This window comes from Malaclemys terrapin, chromosome 4 (assembly GCF_027887155.1).
Source record: "Malaclemys terrapin pileata isolate rMalTer1 chromosome 4, rMalTer1.hap1, whole genome shotgun sequence".
NCBI classification, from domain to species: domain Eukaryota; kingdom Metazoa; phylum Chordata; order Testudines; family Emydidae; genus Malaclemys; species Malaclemys terrapin.
This window is the reverse complement of record NC_071508.1, coordinates 77,015,316-77,039,066: the sequence shown is the minus strand read 5'-3', so window position 1 is coordinate 77,039,066 and position 23,751 is coordinate 77,015,316. Positions and strand designations below refer to the sequence as shown.

The 23,751-nt window shown below is 40.3% G+C and overlaps 1 protein-coding gene across 3 annotated transcripts in view; it reads left to right on the top strand.

Moving 5' to 3' along the window:
- The first annotated feature begins 773 nt into the window (after positions 1-773).
- Positions 774-23,751, top strand: part of LRRC4C (leucine rich repeat containing 4C) — a 1,133,428-nt gene continuing 1,110,450 nt past the window's right edge. The window contains exons 1-2 of one of the 3 annotated variants that reach the window (XR_008444791.1): positions 774-1,341; positions 1,733-2,005. The gene's annotated coding sequence lies outside the window, so the exon portion shown is untranslated. Of the gene's footprint in view, positions 1,342-1,732; positions 2,006-23,751 lie in introns of those variants that run through there. The other 2 variants (XR_008444790.1, XM_054026879.1) reach the window with 2 other exon arrangements.

The window sequence follows — 23,751 nt, the reverse complement described above, 5'->3', positions numbered from 1 at the left end:
ACCGACCAAGGGCCACTACTTAACCAATTTACTACAATTCCATTCTGTTGGCTGCACGGCATCATATTATTGCAGAATACTGTGCTGATAACTTCAAACTCATTTCACATCACTGAAATATTTCTGTAGAGGAATAGATTTCACTGAGAGACAGAGAATTATCAAGCACCCCTGGAACCATAATGTCTTATGTCTATCAATTCAAACCCTGCTTGACTCACTTTGGATATTTGTTTCCTATCTCAAGATTGATAGGAAGGGGCTGCTTTTAAAAATCATTTATATGTAGTGTAGCGGTGGATTTAAAATATTGCCTAGGTCCCTTTGAGCCTTTTTACTAACCTAATGCATCTCTCTCTGAACGTTGTTTCTCACAACTGCCAGGCCATGGCCCTAGGCTTCTAAAGCATTTGGCACCCTCCTTTTATCCTAAATAAAATAAGATCTCTGGCTCTGGTATTCCTTGAAAGTAATAATCCAGATTAATTCCAGCTTCTGTAACAGTGTGGAAACAGTTTCCTATTCAACCTGCAACTAAATCTAGGACTTCCCCCACAGAGAATACACACACATATACACACCACACACACAGAGTACGTAGAATGCCTTGAAGAAACTGTAGCTAACCACCTTATTAGTATTCCTCCCTCCTCTGTGTTTCACTTGCAGCAACAGAGGGCTGAGCAAAATGCAGTAGAACAGGGACAGAGACAGAGCTGGCAATCATCTCAATGCAGGCTGCTGAATGTAGGGGGTGGGGGGATGCAGCAAAGCAAGATTAATAACCTTGCCATAATCCTGTGCACTCTGGAAGGAGATACCTCTGGTGACGGAGCCATTCTTGTCTTGATTAATTGGACTGAGTGAGTGAGTGGCTGGCAATCCACCTGGTTTGGAGGGGACCCCCGGGTTTTGCTGTTCTTTGAATCCTCTACCCATCTGAGAAGGTAACAGTGAGACATACCATCTGCAGCACACACAGCAGCTATTGGACGCTACTACTGACAGTTTGCACTACAGTTTTTGGTGAGCAAGAAGCCAGGTATAGTGTACAGTGGAGATTAATATACCCAGGGCACTCAATTTCACAATCTGGTCCCTCAGCCACCTCCCCCCACCAAACACCCTTTTCCAATTGTCTTTGAGTTCTGGGCTCACTTTTGACATAGTCTTTTGGACACATTTTGCTGGGGATGGAAGATCAGTAAATGGAACCTTTGAAAACTAATCATTTTGCTCCTATGTGACTTGAAAAAAATAAACAGAAAAAGAAGAATCCAAGTCCATCTGGAGGAATTTTTAATTTCCTTTGGAGAAGTTTTAGGAGGGACCATCCAAAAGGTAAGTCCAGGGGCTTGCCTGCCCTCCTGCCTCCTTATGTTGTTTATGCTTGATTTGTTTCATCTCGAAAGAAGCTAAAAGATGAGTATGGTGCACCTATAGTGCATGGTGACACAATGTAGGTGTGTTGTGGACTCTGTGCTTGTCATTTGCAACCCCCCCACACCTCTCTTTGATTTCCTTTTTGATTTACCTAGTATCTGCAGAGCTAAAGTACCTGTAAAATAATGATCCAGAGTGTTGAGAAATGTTGGTAAAATAGCATTTGAAAGCTTTTTCTGGTCTCAGAAGGAATTCTCTTTCACACACGCACAAAAAGCCCACGCAATAACTTCAATGGGAGTCTCTGTATTTTCACAAATCATGTTTTTTTTTCCTCTATGCATTTCAGTCTGCTCTGAAGCAATGAATATGCGAGTACAGAAAGCTGCTTCTGCTGCTGTTAGCTGGAGCAGATGACAGAATGGAAATTGTTGAAGATTTGTGGGCCACTCTGTTACGTGGAGTTTCTCTGCTATTGCTTCTCATTAACCTATTGAATTCATCTTGCACTGTTTTAGGGCTACAGCATTTGTGAAATATTTGGGGCCATATCTCTAATCCTTCCAAATCAGATTAAATTGCCAATCACAAATGGTTTCTTATTGCCTCTCATTTATTTGGATGGGAGGGGGGACACAAGAGGGAGGTTTAAGGTGGCATCAAGCATACAGGTGTTCTAAGTAACTGCCTTGTCCAGCATGTTTTATTGTAGGGTAACGTTTCCTAGGATCTATTAAACCACTTGGCATTTGAGATATTCAAGGTCTGAACCTAGATCCCCCCACAGGTGCTTTTCTTCAGGAATGCTGAGACTGTTGTAGCCATTCCCATCTTCCAATTATTTAATGAAAGTAAAATACTATTGTATCACAATAGCATCAGGGATCCTGCACTTGAAGATGTTTTATTGCTGCATTGACAGTACTTAGCTTTCCCAAACTGGGGAGAGATCCATTTGTAAATACATTTCTGAGATGCCTGGTTCCCCAAGTGGAATTGCTAGGGACTTATTCCTTCTCAATTATATGAATATGAATGACTAATATTGAAAGACGTGGTATCTATTTGATGGAATTATCTACAGCAGGTTAGCTATTCTAGAAAGGCACAGGTATAAATGTGGCAGTACTGAATAGGCAGAGATAGAGGGGTGTTGAAGTGTATATGTATGTATATATAATGTATGTTACAATGCATAAGACTGCCGAAGACACATCCTATTTGATGTGGCCTTTCTATTTGCTCCATTACGTCTGAAGAAATGTAATGAGGCTTTTTTTTTGAATGAGTATTGCATTGTAAAACTAAACACTTAATGAAAAGGCCTCTGCTACAGAGTAATTGAATAATCTCATATTATTACATCTTGCCTGTCAGTCAGTCTCTGGCTGTATTTGTGCCTGTTCTCGTATACCAGCTTGACAGAGGGATTAAACAAGGAAAGCTGGTTATAGCTGTGTTTTCCCCTTGTTTTCTGCAAGTGATATTCCATCCCGCAACAATGTTACTGTATAGAAATATGACAGGCAAATCTGTCTTCGGACACAGTATAATTTACCATTTTTTTTCCTCCCACTATGATTCTCTTGGACCCTCCTCATCTTCACATGAGGCATATGGATTGTGATTGCTTTTACATTTACATTGTCTCAGGGAGTGGATTTTAAACACAATCCTATGGGAATCTCCAGGACACTTTTCTTTTGAAAAGGGAACTAAGGTAAAAGAGACTTCAGATGGAGAGAAAGTTAGGGGGTGGATAACATACAAACTGGAAATGAAAAACTTTCATATTCTGGGAGGATGGAGGGCACACAAGATGCCCTAGCCCAATCTGGTAGGGTGCAAATTATCCTCAACTCATCAGGACAACAGTGGGAATTGAAGGGTCACCATCACTTCAGATGATTGGACCGTAACGATACAGCCTAACCATAGCAAAATCAATAGAGAGAAGGGTGCACTTCTCTTTGGGTTTGGATGATCTCTGTGTTTGTGTGCATGAGGCCAATGTTTTCTGTTTGTTGTTTTGTTTTTGTTGAATTGTTAAGCAGTAAAGATCATCTGTAGCCAACAAACTAATTTAAAAGTTATTCTTGAAGTGTGTAGATTAGCAAAGTTACTTAGGAAGAATGCTTCATTTTAATTATCTGTTTACTTCTTGACCAACTGTTTCTCAATTTAGATTCCTACACGGTTCCCTGAAACTAACCTTTCATGGACTGGATTTCTAATTTCCTAAATGTAATGTTCCATAGGCATTTTCTTCTGTATTGTAAGCTTGATACTCTATAGGATGGATGTTAACATTACTGAAACAGTATTAATTATCCTTATGGCAAAGAGGAAGCAGATACAATTTAGTATTGCCAATTTTCATGACAAGCTAGTTTATCTAGGAACTGACTTAAGCAGCAGCTTGGAGTGTGTGGGAAAGTGGAATAGAAAAATGTACAATTAAAACAACTATTTAAATTAAAATATGAAATGTCTCACTTGTACGAGGTTCCCATTTTATCCCAGTTCATGGCTGGACTTGGAGATATTATTTTTTGCATTGCAGAAATATGGAGAATTTCGTAGTTAATGCTGTTTTCCATGTACTGTTTGAGGGATTATAAAAGCTCTCTGTTCTGTATACTGTATGTATCAGCATGTTGCTATTGGAAGGTCCGTAAGAGTCCTTAAACCAAATGAATGTAGTGCCGCAGTAGAAGCTTCCCAGCAGAAATGTAGGTACAATGAGATTATCAAAGACTGAATTGCCTAAATATTATTTTAAGAATATGTGGAAGATAAAAGGAACATTCAAATTTCTTCCCTATTTAGTTCCAGTCAGTTGAGCAGCTCCTCTCTCTCTTTCTCTCTCATTGCTGAAGTCAGCCAACCAGGCACAATGATCCTCCAGCACATGTTTCTATGTTTTTAAGACCCTAGGTGCTTTACACATGAATTCTTCCTTTCCTCAGAAACAAGCTGGGCTGACAACTGGCAAGTGAGTTTAGGCACTCTATACTGGCCAAAAAGGAAGAAAAAAGAAAAGAAACAATATTCTTCCAGCAAATCCAGGCCTTGAACCAAAAGTAAAAGCTGTGTAGGCTGATGATGCATAGTTTTGATTGTTGAGTCACCATATTAGTCTGGCATATTATGTTGCTTTAAAGTGCTAACATTGGGGCCAGTTTTGAAATTAATGGCTACAGTAGTTTAGTATAGAGTAGAATAGTTTAGCAGTAAACATGTACCCTGGATTGAAGAAAATGCACTTTCCTAGTGGCAGATGATTTTGCAGGTACTCTGTGACTGTTTAACCCTTTAGAAATAAACTCATGCCTAGAGCCAAAGGTGGGTTGTAAAATTAGAATGAGGAGAAGGGCAAGAGAAGATATGGGGCTATTTGGTCTTGACTGGAGCACCTACTAATAAAAGACCAACCAGGAGTTTCAGCTGCTGTTACAAGTTAGCCACCTGAAACCTTTTATTTAATATAAATATTATTCATACAGCCTGCAGTTTCAGTGCTGTCACATTACCAATCTCTCTCTTCCCTTCAGCAGATGCCCAAAATAAAGTTTATTAGGGAAGTTGAAGAATCTGCTAGCCCCTAGAAAGGACAGTTCTTTCAGGCCACCATCCAGGTTACCTGGGAGGCAGCTGATATGCAATGTCTTGTGTGTCTCCTGGAAGAAGACTTTATTTCTTGACTTTATGAACTGTCTTAGGTTAATTTTTAGTCAAGGTGAAATAAAAACACACTGACATAATTCATTTAAAAAATGCTACTGTGGCCCAGGATCACTGCTGTACCAGTACACAGGATAGACTTGGCTGCATCTGTGACTGCACGTAACCTGCTCAACAGTGTCATCTATTGGCATGTGACATTTTTATTTTCTGGAGACAATTTTCATTGTTCTGCATTACTAACAGGATTTTCTTAGATTTGTAGTTTCACCTACTATGTCATTGATCATATTTTGTGTGAGATCACGTCTACCTTGCCAGTTGGGAGGAATGGAACATCCAGTGTATGTGACACATCATGACCTGCTCCCTTAATTTGTTCAGTTTGTATCTAAGAAGCCTCTGGGTGGGTTGTTGTTGTTTGTGGGGATTGAATCTGGAACATTTGATCTGAACACATGGTCTGTCTGAGCTAAAAGACACAGCATTGTTACCTTAAAGGCTATAAAGACTTGACCTCTGTATGGGTCAACCGCTAGAGAAGGACAGAAAGCCACACTGTAAGCATGGGTTACACTTACATATTTAGCCACTAATGTCTCTAGATCTTAGTGAAGAGGTCATTTAGAAAACTTCTGAAGGGGAAGTTACAAGATATAGCACTGGGGCTTCACATTTGTTATTTCACTGTAGGGTTCACTTTTATTATACCCACTGCAATTTAAAATATAATCAAGGTTGTGAAAGTGAGATTAGATAACTCCTGGAGATTAGTGGCACAAGCCAGGATGAAACAGTTTTACAGAGGGATTTGAAGGAATGGAAAGCTTGTCCAGTGAACAGAAGAGAGGAGCCTGTCCCAGACATAGGGGTCAGCGTGCTAAAGCTGCAGATATGTGAGGGAGGAGGACATGGGGGAAGCAGTTAGAGAAAGGTGGGGAAAGTGCAGAGGATGAATATTGTGGAAGACAGTGGGTTGGAGAAGGTGTCGGGGGTTACTCCAAGTAGAGGGTTGGGACATGAGAGAAGGAAGATGTGATAGAGAGATAAAGGGAGTATAGGGAGTAAGGCAGTGAGGAGATCAGTGTAGTAAGCAAAGGCAGAGCCCTGCAGGGCTGTGAAGGTGAGAAGTCTGAATTTAATTTAGGAGGACTGGGAGGAAGATAGAGTGATGGGTGTCAAAACAGCAGCTAGAGGCAATGGAATCTGGATACAATGGAGCTTGAAGAAGCAGTCTCCAGCTTGGAACTAAAACAGGTGGAATAGATGGACACTTTCACATTTAAATGTTTGACCTGAGTGTCCAAATGCTATATCTGGAAGTCCTATTTGGACTGACACTTTGAAAATCTGCCTCACAGAAGAAATATGGAGACCCTTCTGTAAAAGCAAGGAACTTATGTCAGTGGGTATTTTAGTTCATTGTTGAAAACCCAATCATTTGCTACTCTAATCTCTCAAGCAGTTTGTGCGACTGAAGTAACCCCCAGAGCATTTGGGTTGTACAATGTTTTTTATGCAATCACACACCCATCTTTAAGTGAAGACTGACGCCAAAGCTAAAAGCTGTAAGGGCTTCTTAGAATGTTGGTAGTGAAAGGCTCCCATAAATGTATCATATATTATCTATCCTAGTATATATAAAGAAACCTTGCCATTTGTCTGAATTGGACTACTTAATACAGACTTTGGAAGCCAAACAGAAAATACTGTGTGCTCTTTTCCAGTTTTGCATGCTTTATATTGAGGCTGTTCTGAATGCATGTTTCTTTTTCTTTTTCTTTCTTTTTTTTTATGCTACTGAAATTTCAAGACTGTTCTGCTTTATCTTCAGAAGCCTTTGGCCACAATTACCTAATCATAGCAGTGCTTTTTCAGATGCAGCTCTTGTTCTTATGTATCATACAGAAGACACGGTGTCTGTCTGTGGAGTTTAATGGAGAACAAAAAGGTCTCAGCGTAGTGGGAATTGCGCTAGTCCTACCACACTCTGTCCTGTTATACAACCATCACATGTCTTGGCCAAGCAGTAAGTGAGAGAGGGACAGAGTGTAGTTTATCTTGCCAGGCTTTTCCTTTCCTCTTTTGTCATAGATATTTGTGGATCGCTGCAGTAAACTGCTCTTATTCTGCAGGAGGTCACAGCCTTTCCAAACTGTAAAAAGATCACTAAGAATCGGTATTCCCTGGCAATCAATTTTGTAGTATAAGCAGCTTTACCCAATCCTGAGAACAGTGACAGGGCAGAGAAGTAACTAAGAAATTTCTTATAATAAAAATACTTGGCTTGGCAATGCCTCCTTAAGAGTCTTAGACTGTCGAAAAGAGTCGCTTAATCTGTGCTTTAATTCTTGTTCCTGAGGTGGGCAAGGAGGTAGGGTCTCTCTCTTTGTTTAATTTAACACAGAGGTTCCACACTTGCCTTCAAACCTCTAGAGTCTTTTGAGCCTCCTCTGTTTTCCATGAGCTTCAGCTGGGATAAGTTTTTTCCTTTCATTGAATCATTGGAAGTCCTGGATCGTCCCCTAACCTTGGAGACCAACTAGCTTTCCTTTTCTATATATACATATATATATAAACATTTTGGCTCCTGAGTGGATCTACATAGTTTCTGTAAAGGCAATTGAAGGCCAAGCAAGTAGACATTCCCTGTGTTGAAGTCTCCATGTGAAATAGTCATTTAACACAGGAGATCTCTATGTCCCTATAGGGCATAGGTGATGGAACTGGGGGTTCTTGGGGTGCTGCCACACCTCCTGGTTTGAAATGGTTTCCGTCATATACAGGGTTTACAGTTTGGCTCAATGGCTTTCAGCACCCCCCCTATAAAAGTTGTTCCAGCACCCCGCAGTAGAGAGAACTTATTGTACAGAGAAGAACTTGAGGAATAGAAAGCAGACACCTTATTTCCACATGGATTTTAGTCAAACTCACCCTGTAGTACTTCTCCAGCTCCACAGTATTTGTTCTTTACAATTCTACCTCCCAACAAAAATACTGGCTACGATGTGAACCTCATAAGGTTCAGAGATTGTTCAGTTTGGATAGAATTTTAATTGAATCTTTTGGTCAGCAAACTTGGACTGGACTTCTCCACTGCCAGACTCGTGTGACTATCCTGCACAGTTCGAAATAGCCCTTATTGTCCATGGGCAACAGCTCCACCAAGTGAGGCAGGCGGAAGTTGCTGCTGGTTATCCCCAGAAAATGTGGTAAAACTGTCTCGCCAGGAGATCACCCTTTGTTCCTTGTTATAGTGGGAGATAAAGGGAGTAAGATTTAGGAACAGAATTTTATAATCAAAATGATAGTTTTGAGGATCCAGGGCTATTGGAAACAGGTAAGAATACTATCCTGTGATGGACACTGATGTAGTTCCCATTGGGGGGAATTATTTCTGTGTTTTGTAGCGAGGGAGAGAAGAGATTGGCTCATCATAGTTAGAAAGTCAGGGTTGCTGCAAAGCCAGTGGTATTAATTAGCAAAATGCCATGTCACCTTGGATGGATTTTAAGCAGTAATTCCTCTTCCAGGGATTCTGTCCGGATGAAATTCATATGTTTAAAAATAAGAATATCCTTCTTTTATCACAAATTACACCTTACATTACTGAGACTGAAATAATGTTGAAAATATAATTTGCTTCTGAACATTAATGCTGTTTTGTTTTTCCTTTTTGGTTTCATTCACCTCAAACAGTGAGACTACACTGACGACTCTCTGGGCTGGATCCTCAGGTAATGGAAATAGGCACATGGTTCCATTGGAGCCATGGCAGTTTGCACTAGTTGAGGATCTGCTTCCCAGTGTGTAGCCAGTTTTTATTATGATCTTATCTGTATTGCAAAACGCTGTCTGGAACAGTGAATTGACCCAGCACTCTACAAATCTAGGGACAATCTTACAAACTTTTACTATCTGACTTGGGCCCCTTGATGTTAATGAGGTAAGCCTGGTAGTTAGCAGTACAACCAGTAGTAAAGACAAGGTCTTTGGGCCAAAGAATGTCTTAAATCTAAAGCCCTGATTTTACATTTAATTAAATGGGACTGCACAGATGCCCAGACCCATAAGGAACTGTTTAGGATAATAGTCCTAAAGGTCAGAATTTACTGCCACTAAAATCATGAGCTCTTTTCTTTTCTTTGGCCATTGATAACAATGGAATTGGGACTTGTGTAGCGCAATGCTCTTATGTTTGAATTTCTAAGACTACAGGGGAAGTTTTAAAATAGGGGAATGGTGGAATACTTTAACTGGTTTATTTTCTTACAGAAAAATTCGTACATTAGGGTATGTGTCAAAGCTTTCTTTTAAGGATAGATATCTTATGTTTTGGGACCTAAGCTCTGACTTTCTGCATTGTCCTTTTAATGTTCCCATTTTCTTTCCATGGTCTGGGATAGCTGGTGAATGTGGAGCTCAAAGGGAAGAGTGAAGTGATATATATGGGGACGAAAGTGCCTGTGGATGAAGACACACCTCCCTCCCATGTAACAGATTGGACGTCTGTTGAAATTCATTGTCTCTTTATACTCCTGTGACTCTTCTTGTCTTCCCCAAAAGCCTCTGTGAAAGTAACACATATAAGTCTTTTGTCCTTCTCCTTCACATAAGCAAACCTTTCCCAACCCCACTCATGTGTCCTGAGAGCTAAGATCTATACTGCGTTCGATAAATATGAATCTCCTTTAATCCTAGCATGAGGGACCTGTGCTTTTGAAGCAGGAGGATCTATGCTTTGTCCCTGCTGCTCCCATGAAGATGCATGTAGCCCTGGTGTGAAGCCCTAGCTAGCCATGGATTTGATACAATATGATTATGCACATACCCTGTAGTTCATGTTCCTTGCCCTCGTATGTTTCATATGTTGTATAGTGTACTGTTTAAGGAACTTATTGATATGTACAGGATGCAGACTACTTAGTCAAGATATTATATAGCTTTTTTATTCTCCCCCCCTCCCCCCAAGCAAGTCAATGGCTCCAGCTACACACAGCTAGCTAGTCTCCAGGACATAAGTGGCAAAGCTGTGCTTTTTTTTTTTTTTTTTTTAATTTCCCCACTCCTAAAAGTCATACTTGTTTTGATTAATTTATTTTCTCTGCATTATTGTAACAAATGGCGTTAATGACATTTCATTATGCATATAATGCCTTAAGTGCTTTATACAACGAAGAACTGTTTTTCTTGCTAGAGCTTTGAATTTCTACTTGCAGGAGTTCTGCAAGCTGTAATCATTTTTGAATTTGTTCTTGAATAGCTTTTAAAATTTATTCTTTCATGAAACAAAACAGTACTTCTGGCCTGAGATCATCCTGTCAACCTGGCAGAGTCAAAATAGGGGAAGGAGCACCATAAGGCCAACACATCACTCTCTTTGTGGGCTGGTAAGGGTCAGGGATTCAGGCAGTATCTCAATCTAAGGCTTATTAAATGGCTTATGCTTAAACCATTCTCTTCTTCTCAGTCCCACTCCCCACAACCTACTCTCAAGACCCCTTTTCCCCTTGATAAGGACTCTACTCCTTCCACCAGGTCTCAACTCTCTCTCTCTTCTCCTGGATGCTTAGCTCAGTTTGTTTCCCAGCTTTCTCACAACCCCTCCCCATCCATCTGGTCCCCCCCACCCCCTTACCCTTCTCACTCAGGCCTCCAGTTCATCATTTTATGTTCAAATATGCTTTGTTCTGGGCAGGGCCAGCTCCAGGCACCAGCCGAGCAAGCTCGTGCTTGGGGCAGCAGATTCCAAGGGGTGGCATTCCGGCTGCCCTTTTTTTTTCTTTTTCTTTTTGGTTTGCCACTCCGGCCACTCTGTAGGGGGGCGGCGGTGCGGAGGAGGGGAGCGCCCTGCAGCAAACTCAGCAGGGCAGCCTGCGTCCTTCCCTCCCAGCCGACCAGAGCGGTGCAGAGCCCTCCTGGCAAGTGGCGCAGCGGGAGGGGCCGCATGGTGAGCGCCCCGCTGAAGCCCTGGGTGCCCCCCTTCTCTTTCTCCCTCCCACTCCCGCCCCTCCCCCCACTAGACCGGGCGCACACTCCGCAGCACGTCTGCAGCACAGGGAGTCCCCCTACACCCTGGCTCTGGCCGCCCTGCAGGTTTTTTTGCTTTGCTTTGCCACTCCGGCTGCCCTGCCGGTTTTTTTTTTTCTTGTTTTTTTTTTTCTGCTTTGCTGCTCCAGCCATCCTGTGGGTGGTTTTTGTGTGTGTGCATGCGTGTGTGTGTGTGTGTGTGTGTGTGTGTGTGTGTGTGTGTGTGCTTTGCCGCTCTGGCTGCCCCGCAGGTTTTGTTTTTTTTTCCCCTGCTTTGCCGCTCCAGCCGCCCTGCAGGTGTTGTTTTTTTTTTTTCTCTTTTCGCTTGGGGTGGCAAAAAAGCCAGAGCTGGCCCTGGTTCTGGGTAGTCGCCCCTTTAATATCTGAGGCCTGGTGCCACCATTTCAGTTCTTGCATGATAGAATAATGGCCAGGTCCAGGAGTGTGAGGACTGGAATTGCAAAGGGTGGTACCGAGGCTTAGCATCAAAGTGCATTGGCATAACGGGCTGGGATTCCAGCACCGCAGTACTTATTTCAAGTCAGGAACAAGGTGTGGTGGCAGAGTTTTGTGTGTAATACAGTACTTTATAGGACACTAGCAGCTAGTGCTGATGCCTCTCATTCCTGATGCATGGTACCCTGCCAGAGCAATGAGAGGAAAGCTCCACTTCACCTGCCCTGCATGATTCAAGCCTGATCTATTAATCTCTTTTCACTTTAATTTAATTATTTGGAATTCAATAAACTATCTATACATGCTTATCCTGGGCTGCAGGCATCCTTGCGATCAGTTACCAATACTAAACCCATTACTGAACAAAACAGTGTCTTATTCCTCTGCCTCACAACCATCACGGCATACAGCTGCCAGTCAATAAGAAACCCCTTCTATACCCCAAAAGGGCCCCATCTCCAACTGCCTCAGCCCTTCTCCAGTGCCTGTTCATGGGGTGAGTTTTGCAGTGTTCCCAGAAGGATTATATTGACGAACTTTTGACTCTATAAGTGAAAGCCAACATACTAAACTCCACCTAGACACCTATAGGCAGCCAGTGCAGATTGTAGAGCATGGACATTATGTTCCTACTGAGATAGTCCCATTAATGAGCAGGTTGATACATTACACACTAGCTTCAGCTTGTGAATGGATTTAAGAGAAGACTGTTTTAGTCCAGTGTAAACGTGATAAAGCAATAAATCATGGTTGTATGATCCACCCCCAAATGACTCACTCTGATCCATCCTCATTAGCCCCTCGACTGTGTCTTCTAAGTGAAATAGTGACAAAACTGGATAAAGTCAGCATGTCAAAATAGTGGACACTACAACCGCATACAAGTTGTTTGGGAGTGGGTGGTAGCGGTGGGGAAATATTAGCGAGGTCTTTTTTAATGTTGTTGCCATCTTGTAACAATTCCTTTTATTTCACTCATGTGCTTGTTCATTCTATATTAGGACAGAGGGAGATAAATACACAAGTGACTTCCAATTTTGTTTTTCCACACTAGCTAATCTAAGAATAATTCAAGGAGCATTAAGCAGGAGTTGAGTCGCCAAACTCATTGTGAAGCTTCAACTCACATGGCTGGTGACCGCAGCTCACTTAAAATGTCACTTTTGCTTAGCCTTTGGGTGCTAGTGGGTGTGGAGCTCCTGCCATAATCTGTGCTGTAGACTGCATTAATACATCACATTACAATATTCTGTCTTCTGGGGTCACAGGGTTGATAGTGTTTCATTGTGGGGAAGAGGCAACAACAAAACAGAACTGTGTTATCAGTTTGAGACACCAAGATGAATATTATGGAGTCCAGGCAGGTGTTCTGCTGTCTGAATCTGTGTGCAGCTGTACAGTGGAAACTGGAGACTGACAGCATTTTGTGAGCCGTGGAAGGCAAAGGTTGAAAGGTTTGGAGTTCAGGTCAGATGAGCACTAGGGCTTGCAGATCCTAGAGAGTTTTGGCCAACTGTCTTCACCAGAGCTGAATTTGCAGTGGTTGTCCATGAAGAAAGCGCTCTGGCAAGAACTTTGAAGAAAATGCAGCTCCAGTATTTGATTCTTTGCTCTCAGATTTAGAGGGATGTATGTCCCTTAATAAGAATCCTATAGCATTTAATACAGATGAAATTTGGAATCTGTAATAGGGCTTTTAAAACTGATGGAATGTAATGGAACATCATCTTTCTATAGGGTTTGATGAACCAGCCAATAGAATCTTATATAAGAGCAATATAATTCTCTACTACATTCTGTAGGGTAGTCTAACAATAGAAAATTATGGCTTTGTGAAGTTAAATTCAGAAGGACTTTTCCACAAGGTATATGCACTTATGGGTGGAGGAGTATGCACATCTCTAATGATTGTGTCAACACACTAAACCGATATCTAATACATACTTCATTCTGGTACAGTGCTCACCATTTGCAAGTATAGCCATTACTGCTGTATCTGAGATATCTGCCATACTGGGTAGAGGGATTACCACAGTAACATTAATTGGTAGAAAAGGGAAGATTGTAAAGACTGTATTGATGACTCTGTATCTGGGACAAATTATTTGAACTTTTCCTAATGTTGGTAAACTCATTAGAACTGGAGTACAGCTTGCTCTCAAGTGGATTGTTTGTGCAATGTGATCAGTTGGTACATGTCTAATGCACATGCAGAAGCTGGAATGCTCCTTCAGACCTCTCAGGTTAATCAGACTGGACTGGAAATCTTTGGTAGAGGCTTTCTCATGAGAGGTTATGGGTTTTTCTCATATCTCTCTGAGGCAGATGATCTCTCGCACTATCCAAACCATCCTGGGAAAACTGGAAAGCAAAGAGTCACAGGGAAGTGAAAATAATAATAGGGACTGGGCAGGTGAGGGGGCAGAAGAGTTTGAATTTTGGGCAAAAGTTCAGATGTGTTGCTGGTTTTCTAAAGTGGTTTACCCATCCCTATTTTACACCTCTATCCACCTCACGCAGGTAGAGGCTAAACCCTGTGAACACTGCCTACATTCTGTGAAATATAAATGTAGAATTGGTCAGTAAAACTTGGGTGGAATCACTTTCTGTCAATGAATGCAGTTCCACCAAAGTCTAAACGCTTTGTGCGATCACGTCATCTTCTCCAAAATCAAATTTTGGCAAAAAAAGCATCCTGACAATGTCAAAATGTCCTGTTTTGATGGTTTTTGGATGAAGTGTTCTGATTTTTGTGTTGAAATGACTGTTTAGAAATTTAACAATTTGTATTATATAAAAAAGATGAAATTGGAAGAATTTTTCCACAATTTTCTTTCATAGATAATTTCAAAATGCATGATTTCATCCCGAATTGGAATGAACATAACTGTTGAAATCTCAAATTCCTTCACAAACCAACTTCTGTCCTCTGCACAGTTCTAACAATAACTTTAATTTTACAATATTTATGTATTTAATATTATATATTGTTTTGACACCATCAAAATTAAACATTTTCGTAAGGTTGTTTTGATATATCTGACTTGAAATATTTCAGAAGATTTTGTTCTGCAGAAGATTTTTGTCCTGATTTGAGTTAAAAAAATTGTTTTGAAATGTCAGTATTCCTTGGAACAGAAATTCAATTTTCTGATCTGCTGTGCGTGAATGTATATGGCTCTTTTCCCATGTTGCAGAACAGTAAGTTTTCCAGACTCTAGTCAGGGGTGAAAGAGACTGTCTGGGATCCTGCACCTCTCTCCGGTGCCTGTGAATAAGGAGGATATTGGAGAAATAGATATTTAATATATAGTGCAGGTTCTTTCTTCACATGCTCTCACTTCTGCTGGAATCACTAGCAGATCTCCTATTATACAAAGAGGAAGATTCTTGTATTTCTGACCATAACAAGTACCAGACTTTTTTTATTTAATCTAATTAGCTTTGTAAAAACAAAAAGGAGGAACAAATTCCATAATTTCCAACTAGAGACAGCCCTGAACCAATCCCAACATACACATGCCAAGCATGTTGAATTTCATGCTTCTCTGATTTATCATTCCATTATGGGCACAAGACGTTCCAGTCCATATCCAGACTTTTCAAATGTCTCTTTTGATGATCTGTGGATCCAGATCCCAACTCTGCTATTACTTCTTTAAATTTTCTGAGGCTCATCCAACTATCTCCGGACTCTTTACTGAACTTTCTCATGTGGCCTAACCTATTAAATGTTTTTAAATCCCCCACTTTTTTGTTTTATTTTTTTCATGCCTTCGAACCCAACTATACATAGCTTTAATTTAGCATGATCTTTCAATCCAATTTATCATGGTGCACTATAAGCCTTGGGAGCACTAAGTTACCAGCAGTGCTCATGAAGCACCAGTTCAGCATGATTTCTCTCACCTAATTACAACTTCAAAAAGCACACAGCCAGTAAGAGGCCCTGGGGGCAATTTCAAGTGGAATTTCTAAGGACTACAGTCTTGCCATGTGTCCTAACGAGCACTAGGTGTTGCTGTGGATCTGTGTTATATCAAGTCCAGAAGCATCCCCACAGGAGAAGCAATTTTTGCTTCTTAAAGATGGTCCAGCCAACTCAGAATGCTTTACCTTATTAAAACAGATTTCTTCTAAGCAAACGTAAGGTAGTTGTTCTAACAGCTAATTATTTAATTAGCTGCATGTGTTAATGTCTTAATATGCTTAGAGGTGAGTACACCAATCCAATAATGATCAAGGAAAACTTGTCCATTACTTCATCAACCTTTTTCTGCTCTTCTCACAATGATGATCATATCATACTCAACTTTAAAATTATTTCCTTTAAAAAATCATTGTTGTTCCCAAATTGTGGAACTGATTATTATTCTTTCCTATGCTGAAGTGCAGCTGCAAATGTAGCACACAGCTGCTTGCCTTTTTATTTTCTTGGTTTGCTTGGCTCAGCATGGCTTGTTCCAAGACAGGCCACATTTGTCTGACATGAATTCTTCCCAGGGAACAGCTGGGCTGGAGTGTCAGGAAGTATATCTAAAATCCATACAGTGTTTATCATCCTGGAGATCCCAAAGTGGCTTCTGAACTGTAGGAGCATAGAATTTGCAGTGAAGAATTGGACCATTGGTCCATTAAATTTGGTCTCCTGCATCCAGCAGTGGCTAGTACCCAATGCTTCAGAGGAAGGTGAACATGTCCCTTGTTGCACCTAGTGAGTTGTTCAGTATAATTATTATAGCATCAGGCTAAGAATGCCTTCTGGACCATAATATTGGGAAAATGTTGAAATCAGATAGGAAAGCAGTTCAAACTATTTTACTATTCTGCATAGCTTAAAAAGCTATACATAGTATGTATTAATTTACAGATCATATATTATATTTTACGTTTAACTCTTGATTTTTAATCATCATAAAGTGGTTTATAAAGTATCTGGAGCTGTCACTGAAAGGAAGACACTTTTGGGGATGAATGTGGCAGTTGTTTAGCATCTCACTGGAGCAGTACATTAATGTTTTAGCATAGGAAGTGAAGAAGAATATAAAAACTCAAAGCCCTATGTGTACCAACTTGGACCTAAATTCTGGAGAAGACTCTCCAGATTCTATTACATTCTGGAAATGTTATGGTACTTTCAGCTACATTTTTAAAATTGAGGATTTTATTGAATACAGTGAATATTGCAATCAGTATAATAACTGCTGCACAATTTATTTTGGTATTTATTTTGTGCTGTCTCTGCATTTAACTTTCCAATATTCAGTAGGCTTTTGCACTGATATTACCTAACTGCATCATAGAAATTGAGAGAGGAGAAACAGGAGACTGGTAGCAGGATTTTGGGATAAGCATACTAGCTGAAATAAACAACAGTGAAGAGGCTAACAATATTGGTGTTTGAATTGTCATCTTTAGGTTTCAGAGCTAACAGTCCACTGGTATGAATCTGACATCTCACCACTGGGTTATTTCAAGATGTATGGAGACTCAAGAGTACATTTCATTGGGTTACACTCAGGTCATGTTTTCAAAGTTATCTTTGAAACTGAGGCCTAGAAACAGAGTTGCTATTTGGAAAGAAATCTTAGATTCTGGAGCACAGTTCTACTGCAAGGAGTGAATTCTTTGACGTTTGTGGAAACGATGGAATAAATGAGCATTTAATTATACCTGTATGAAATTGGCTAGGTCTAAAAGTAAAGTATATTTGCACAGTGGATCAGAACATTAGTCTATGAAGCCTGTATCTCATCTTCATTAATACCCAGTTCCTTACGGATCAGAAGAAGATAATACACCCTTATACTGCATCTTGCAAATTGTGTAACAATGCATGTGACTGTGTACGGGAAGAATGTCTTCCCCACTTCTGTGGTAGCCAATCTAATCCCTGAAGCAGGATGTTTGATTATCCTTATCCTAGCATGTAGAACTATTCTTGCAATAGGAAAGTCCCCAGGGTGACTTAGAGATGGATTAGATGATTTAAACCAGTGATAGTCAGACCTTAGTGGGTCAGGAGCCAAATTAACAAACAACATTACCCAAAAGACCCACAGTACTGTGAATTCATTGTTTCATTTTCTCTCTCTCTTTTATTTATATATATATCACAGCAAAATGATTGACTGGGTATTCTACAATTGGTTAATAATATAGTAAAAGCATCCTGATTGGTTAATAACTTAGATTGATTAATAGTTAAATCACACAGTGTTTTAATATCATGTGCTGCAGAAGACGCATTCAAGAGCCACTTGCAGCTCCTGAGCCTCAGTCTGAGTATCACTGATTTAAACAGTCTCTAATTTCTAGGATTCAGGCAGTGTGAAGGAGCATTGCCTTTTACTTGTTTTAACGTGAGCACCATTAATTTTAGACTTACACTGGAACTATCACTTACCACACTCTTCTTCTTTGCCTTGTTGAAAAACAAAGTATGTGAAAAAATCATTTTCATGGAGGTTTCCATAGAGCTTTTGCTGCTTTAGAGAAGTGGTGGGTAAAACCTAGAAGAGCTGGAGAAGCATTTTGAAAGCTCAGATTCTTCTCTCAGATTCCTTTTAACTTCTCAGAGCCTCTGTGGCTTGCAGCTGATAGACAATCGGTCTTTGCTCTTCTGGAGGGAGCAGAAAGCTGTATTATTCCCTGTGCTGACTGTTCAAGTTTCAACTGATACCTATGCTTTCTGGATAGGTAAGAGGCTGAGATGCAAATCAGTACCATATACACAAAGGAACATAATATAACTGTTTTTTTCCAGTAATTAGATGCATTAAAATGAAACCATCATGTTTCTAATACATGCAGCGAAATAGGGGCAAGTCAGATACTCAGAATAAGAAATATTTGGCACATATGTATTGTGGCAATTTATATATTTAAAGCAATTTACGAGCATTAAAAAAAATTCTCCTGGTCACCTTTTGAAGTAGATAAGTACAGTACATCTCTATTTTATAGACCTAGAAACTGAAGTTGAGAGTTTGGCATTTAAATAAAATAAAATTAAATAAATAAACGGATATATCCCATCTCCTAGAACTGGAAGGGACCTTGAAAGGTCATCGAGTCCTGCCCCCTGCCTTCACTAGGCAGGACCAAGTACTGATTTTGTCCCAGATCCCTAAGTGGCCCCCTCAAGGATTAAGCTCACAACCCTGGGTTTAGCAGGCCAATGCTCAAACCACTGAGCTATCCCTTGCCTGAGGTTTGTGTGGGTGATGGGATTAGAACTCAGCTCCTTGGTACCAACCCAGTGCTAAACCCATAGCATTCCCATTAGAGAATAGAGATACATGATCACCTGCTGAGAGGGGATGGAAACCTCGCATAAATAAGTATATCATACACTGCAATAGAACCAGGAATTATAAATTCAATTTAGGAAAAATCCTGCTGCATATTTATATTGCATACATAGTGGGTCTGTAATAAAATGTCCCATAATTTGCCTCTTTGCAACTATGTAAAATACATTCTTTGTTTTATTTTTGCTAACAAGACTCTTAAAGACCAGGTTACAGCTAGTCCCGAGGATAGAGTCCAGTTCTGAATAGCTCTTTTTTGAAGTAGTAGAGCAAAGCAACACACCATTGTATGGAGTAGAAACCATCACCACTCTCTCTCTGAATTTTTCTGTTTTAATTTTAAAAAGAGTAATTTCAGCATCAGTGTAAATCAATGTCCCAGAGATGCAGATTCAACATCCATAATTGATCTCTCAACTGTTAAAAAACCAGGCCCAGTTGATGATTAGTAATTCATGTTGAAGTTTTACAGACCGCTGAAACTGCAAGTAACCCTTTTTTCCTCTTTTTTTTTTATCTGCATAAACTTTGTATTTTGTATTTTCCTTTCCCTCAAGAAATCTCACATGACATTTAGCAAGGGACATTTGTAAGAATGTCAGATTGATAAGAGCTGTTAGCTGAATTCTTACCATGTTCATTCAGCTGAACAATATCCATTGTTAAGAGCCATAATTACCATGAATGTGTTTAAAGGACAAGCTTATTGCTGTACTTTGGCAACATGCTTTTGAGCTGCTGGATATACAATAGTAATAGTTGGCACATATATTGCTTTTCACTTCAAAGTACTTTACAAATAGTATATAATGCAATTAATTAGTCAATATCTGTTGGCCCCTTGTTTTGTTGGAAGGCAGTAAATAATTGTGCTTATTCATTTAAATAGCACAGTTCCTGAGCATCCTAGTTTTTAACAAAATGCAATAGACAGACAAAATGACATACAGAATGAAAGATAAAGCACAACTACTAGGAAATGGAAAGGAAGTTTTAATGATACTTTTTAAGATGTGAAACTGAATTGTTTGCTTTTGTGCTTTAAACGTTTTGATTGCCATGGTCTGACCCATCGAATCTATGTATTTATAGCACACCTAGCCCTCTGGTGTCTGGGGTCAGTCAATATTATTACAGATCAAATACAGTTCCAATGGCTCTCTCCTCTACCTCTCTATAATATTGTGCCATTTGAGTGAATATGGAATTAGGGTGGGTGTTTTGTTTTTTGTTATTTCATTTCTGTTTCTTATGTCCAAGGAAATGTACACAGGGCTGCAGTTCTAATATTGTTGGCAGAAAGATTGTACTAAGTGATGGGACTTAAATTTTGCTTCAAGTTAGAATGAGACCGCATTTCATTCTAACTTCTGACAGAATGGAATTCTGTAGCTGAGAAAGCCCTTCAGACTGCATGTTACTAGCATGGGCACGGTGTGACTATGCAAATGAGCTGACATGTTAGTAGGGAGGTGGCTTGCCAAAGCCTCTCAGAACATGCTCTCAATGCACTAAATTTCCCAGAAGCCTGAGCAAATTCAGACAAAAATTGAGTGCTTGGTTAGTTAATAAAAATGCTGAGTATTCTCTCCAAGCAACCTGACCCTAGAGATTTTACTGAACCTTTCACTCTTGGTCCTTGAGACCCCTACCCTGGACTTCTGTCAATAGTAGAGTTCCTGATGATGGCAGTTGTGGAGGGAAAAGTGGTAGTAAAGGTACTGAGCTCTAAATAGAATAATAGAAATGTAGGAGTGAAAGGAACCTTGATGGGTCATCTAGTCCATTGCACTGAAGCAAGACTAAGTATTACCTAGACCAGTGGTTCTTAACCTGGGGTGCATGCACCCCATGGGGATGAGAGATGCCCTTTATGGGGGTGCAAGACATGCCAGATTTTTTTAGAAGGTAAATAATCGAAAACACAAATGAAGCACAGCACGTAAGTACAATTACTTTGTTTCATCAATCCTATGTATTTATTAACATTATACATTTATTAACAATTACTGCAATATACAAACAAAAATATATCTAGGTTTAAGGAGTGCGAGAACATATTTTTTAGGTTTAAGGGATGCGAGAACATATTTTGATTTTTGATAAGAGTTGCGAGAACATATTTTGAGAACCAAAGGGGTGCAGGCTGCAGTAAAGTTTAAGAACCACTGACCTAGACCATCCCTGACAGGTGTTTGTCTAACCTGTTTTTAAAAACCTCCAATAAGGGAGATTAACTTATTTTGTCATGTTTAGCAATTTTCAAAGGATCAGGCATAGGACTGGGAATGGGGAATACCTATACCTGAATAGAAATTACTAGTGGTAAAGTCTCTAAGGCTACATCTACACTACAGGGGGGAGTCGATTTAAGATACGCAAATTCAGCTACGTGAATAGCGTAGCTGAATTTGACATATCGCAGCCGACTTACCCCGCTGTGAGGACCGCGGCAAAATCGACCTCCGCGGCTTCCTGTCGACGGCGCTTACTCCCACCTCCGCTGGTGGAGTAAGAGCGTCGATTAGGGGATCGATTGTCGCGTCCCGACGGGACGCGATAAATCGATCCCCGAGAGGTCGATTTCTACCCGCCGATTCAGGCGGGTAGTGTAGACCTAGCCTCAGGGAATTAAGAAAATTTTGAGGAGAGAGTTGAACGAGAATTGAATGACAAGAATGAGACATCAGGCATATAGGAGAAGAGTATCTATCCTGTGAAAGAAGGTGATGTACTGAATGTGTGGCATAACCACCATCTACTTGGAGAGGTTTGTAAACAAGAGGAATTGATAGGGAACAAGGCCAAGATTCCAGAAATGTATGGTAGTTGGTTGATCTGGGCTGACAGTAGATGAGTGATGAACTGACCTGCTTTAATAGACTGAGATGGCATGTCTGTACATTGTTAGCCAAACAAGAATGGGCCTTCAGGCAAGAAATAAGTTCACACCTAATAAAAATTAGCAATAGCATTGTTCCACCTAGCTGTTCAATTTAGCTAAAGTATTCTATACTTCTTGTGCGGTGTTGCTGTCAACTGTGAGATGGGTTGTCTTTTTTTACTTCAAAGGTAGCCACATTTCACTGTTGGGTCAAAGATATTCCTGCAGTTTGTAAAGCACACTGGAAAAGAAAATGCTCTGTAAATACAATACCATTATAGTGAGCTCTGCTCCTTGAGCAGCCCTGAATGCATACACTTCTATGATCTTCACCCCTTTGTCACCAGTTGGACTTAATTATCTGATACAATGACAGCTGGTTCCTAGTTTTCATGAAGCAGATCAAATTCAGAGCAGGGACTGCTTTCCTACCTCTATCACTGGAGAGTGCTTCCCATCATTATGTGGACAGCACTTAGCACATGAGTAATCAAATGATGAACCTGACTCTGGGCTCTAATAAGCAATTTGTGCAGTTTGATAAAATGATTTGCTGAATGGTAGCACGGGAACCTAAATACATAATTGGGTCACATCTTGGAAGAGATGCACATCTGGCCCATTGACTTGCTATTTCAAAGGTGCCTGATAGCAAATTTCCTGAAACCTCCTGCCTGCATATTTTATGTATTGGCAATGGCAGTAAAGGTAGGATATCTTGAAGTAGCTATTTTCACTGCTGTACAATTTTCTTGGGCTTTTCAGAATGACTAACACCACACCTGTAAAAAACAAAACAACAACAACAAAACTTTAACATCAGTCATCCATTTAGTTGGTGGATGAAGAAAAACCTCACTTCTCTAAATTTCTCTTTAGCTTTGGAAGGAGAGGATTTCAAATAAGTTTTAAGATGTGAATTTAAAAGCATAAAAAGTCACCCAAATTGCTGTTTGAGTTTATATATAAAAGCATAGAAATATTTTTCAGCTTGTTAATGAAACTAGTTCACTGAAATATGCTTCAGAGAAGATGGACTGAATTTGCAACAAAATGCAGACTTTTTAAAGCTATTTGCCAGTGCACATGAGGCCAAAGCTGGTTTTTGAAGTGCTCAGTAGAGCTGGTTAAGAACTTTTTGAAAAAACTTGTTGGAAAGGTTTCTCAGATTGAGAGAGAGCTCCTAACCCAGAATAGACAATGTCCTGTTGGTTAGCACAGTCACCTGGAACGTGGGACCCAGCTCTGAATCAAGCAGATCACCCCTCCTCGAACCATTGAATCCTTTTTGACATTTTTTTTTCCTTGGGAAGGCTTTTCTGGTCCAAACCAGAAAGAGAGGCCCTCCTTGGAATAGTCAATGGTGTGGTCGTTAGGGCAGCACCTGGGATGTGGAAGACCCAGTTTCAAGTCCCAAATGAGAACAAGGCATGGCAAGAACTTGAACATGAGACTCCCGTGCCCCCAAGTGAGTACCACTGGGCTGTGGTGTGTCTCTTTCACTATTTTCTTTTTAAGAGAAATTTGGAAAGGTCTTGATTTCATTCCACTTTAGAATGGAAATCAGTGTTGAAACTTCAGTTTTTCATTAAACCAGGTTCTTGTTTTCCAATCAGCTCTAGTGCACACCACCCACATTCGGGGCCATATTCTTACAAGAACTCAGATCTCATTTGGGCATCTAAAGAAGGCCATGTTGTAACAATTATAACTGCATTTTGAAAGGGGTTTGACACATGGTGAGCTCTCCCAAAAATCTGGCCCTTATTTTAGTACCTAAATGGGAGCTGGCAAGTCTGAGGAACCCCGAAGATGACAACACAAGTGTGTTATTACACTTGGATTACAAATAAGAGGGAAGTGTGGTGCAGAGTTCAGAACAGATTATTAGGAGTCATGTTTCTGGGTTCTATTCCTGACTCTGCCATTTACTCATTGAAGTGTCTGGGAACTACAATTAATCATCATGGGCCAGGTTTAGGCCTTCAGTCAGTATCTTTT